General features: G+C 38.0%; 1 protein-coding gene across 2 annotated transcripts in view; it reads left to right on the forward strand.

Moving 5' to 3' along the window:
* ARHGAP6 (Rho GTPase activating protein 6) overlaps positions 1-2,813 on the forward strand; it is a 488,293-nt gene that overhangs the window by 32,673 nt on the left and 452,807 nt on the right. The window lies entirely within an intron of this gene.

Genomic DNA, 2,813 nt, shown 5'->3' on the forward strand with positions numbered 1-2,813 from the left:
ACCGACAATTATGGTAAGTAGCTCAAAGCGTCGGCATTTAAGAAGGAGGAGAAGAGGGAGGTGGGAGGGGGGATCGGGATGGGGAATACGTGTAAATCTATGGCTGATTCATATCAATGTATGACAAAACCCACTGAAATGTTGTGAAGTAATTAGCCTCCAACTAATAAAAAATTAAAAAAAAAAAAAAAAGAAGGAGGAGAACCTTTTCGTTGTGATATGCTGAATGGGCACTTTCAGCCTGAAGAAGGTCACAACACATGTGATGGATGATGCAATAAATTTGGTCTTATAGACACTGAAAAACTTTAGAGAAAAATTAAAATTAAAAAAGCATGCACTTAAATTATATGAATAAACTGATGTGTACATTATAAATATTTCCACAACCTGCCTTTGGAGCATTTCAGCAAAACATGCATTCCGCATGCTTGAATAGACTCCATAGTCAGAACAAGGCAATATTCTCCTTGTTCAAATAAATGCTCTTAGGCTGAAGAATTTTAACAGCCCACAGGGAGAAAGTCTAGAAACTGCTTAAGCAAATTCTAAGCATGCCCACGTGGTTTCTGCTCAGCTGCAGGTAATTATCAATCATATCATTCTGGCAAAAGCTTGACAACATCACTTGCTTTCTCATCTTTTTTTCTCATTATGCTTTTCTCCCAATAGAAAAATACCATTTTAAAACATAACAAACATCCATTATTTCCTATAGTTCTTGACAGAATGGATAGTTTATAACTTTACCTTTTCTTTTACTCATTTTCAGTCCATGGGCATAGAGCCATTTCATCTTTTCCAATTCATCATGTATGTATGGTAATAACAACTATGTGCAATATATCTTACATTCAATATTAAATATAAGATTTAATTTCTTATATATGTGGTATATCTTGGAAACAAGCAGCAGAATCTGCACATTTGTTTCAAACACTCACCTAAAGATGCCGAGCACTAATTCCAACTTTGATCTTGTTGCTCAGAAGCGTCTGTAGAGCTGCTTTTTGGAAACTCTCCTCAGATATTTACATGTAACATGCCTTAGAATCACACCTCGGTTAGGCAAAAACAAAAAAAAAACAACAAAAAACTACCTTTCCAGCACTATCCATTGTCATATTTTCCAAATGAGCCTAAGCAGTGAATTTCTTTAAACCTTAGTGTACACCAAAATGCCACTCCTAGGTATATATCCAAAAGAACTGATAATATATGTCCACACATAAAGACTTGTAAAAGAGAATCCATCGCAGCATTATCCAAAAAGCCAAAAAGCAGAAACAACCCAAATGTCCATCAACTGATGAAAAGATAAACCAGATGTGCTCTCACATTGGAATATTCACACGCTGGAATATTATTCAGTAACAAAATGAAATGAAGTCCTAATACAGGAACCTTGAAAAAATTATGCTAAGTAAAAGAAGCCAGAGATGAAATGCTACATATTGTATGATTGTATTTACATGAGATGCCCAGAATAGGCAAATCCAAAGAGACAGAAAGAGAAAGCAGATTAGTGGTTTCCAGGGGCTGGGGACAAGGAGGAATGGGGAGTGATTGTTTAATGAATACAGAATTTCTTGAGGTGATGAAATGTTATAAAATTGATGTTTTCACAATTCTGGGCCTATATTAGAAACAAATGGATTCTACATTTTAAATCAGTGAGTTGTGTCATATATGAATTAAATCTCAATAAAGCTTTTTAAAAAAAACCTAAAGGCTATAACTGAAATCTCCTTAATAAAGGGGTTCTCCTGTAGAACTTCCCTACATTTTTCGTGAAGAACAATTTGAGACTTTCCAGGAAGCACTGAGAAAGAAAATTAGTTTTCTTACCCATTAGCTCAATCACAGATCCATCATCCGGCCATTCATCCAACAACAGTCAAACAGAACAGTCCACAGCACAGAGTTCCTTCTCACATGACTCGTCTCCCAAGCTTAAAAGCTAAGAGGAAAATGTCTCTCCTTCTACATTCTTACTTCTTGACAGCTATTGTGAAAAATAAGTACAAAAACATGTAAGGTTTGGTTTAAAAGCAGAGGTTCCCATGCAAAAATGGTGCATTTAAAATTTTATACCAAAAAAAAAAAAAATCTAAACAAGTTTACCCCCCAGTTCATTTCAGTTCAGTCGCTCAGTCATGTCCGACTCTTTGTGAACCCATAAATTGCAGCACGCCAGGCCTCCCTGTCCATCACAAACTCCTAGAGTTTACTCAAACTCATGCCCATCGAGTCAGTGATGCCATCCAGCCATCTCATCCTCTGTCGTCCCCTTCTCCTCCTGCCCCCAATCCCTTCCAGCATCACGGTCTTTTCCAACAAGTCAACTCTTCGCATGAGGTGGCCAAAGTATTGGAGTTTCAGCTTCAGCATCAGTCCTTCCAATGAACACCCAGGACTGATTTCCTTTAGGATGGACTGGTTGGATCTCCTTGCAGTCCAAGGGACTCTCAAGAGTCTTCTCCAACACCACAGTTCAAAAGCATCAATTTTTTAGCACTCAGCTTTCTTCACAGTCCAACTCTCACATCCATACATGACCACTGGAAAAACCATAGCCTTGACCAGATGGACCTTTGTTGGCAAAGTAAATGTCTCTGCTTTTCAACATGTTATCTAGGTTGGCCATAACCTTCCTTCCAAGGAGTAAGCGTCTCTTAATTTCATGGCTGCAGTCACCATCTGCAGTGATTTTGGAGCCCCCAAAAATAAAGTCTGACACTGTTTCCACTGTCTCCCCATCTATTTCCCATGAGGTGATGGGACCAGATGCCATGATCTTAGTTTTCTGAATG

This window comes from Cervus canadensis, chromosome X, assembly GCF_019320065.1.
Source record: "Cervus canadensis isolate Bull #8, Minnesota chromosome X, ASM1932006v1, whole genome shotgun sequence".
Lineage (NCBI taxonomy): Eukaryota > Metazoa > Chordata > Mammalia > Artiodactyla > Cervidae > Cervus > Cervus canadensis.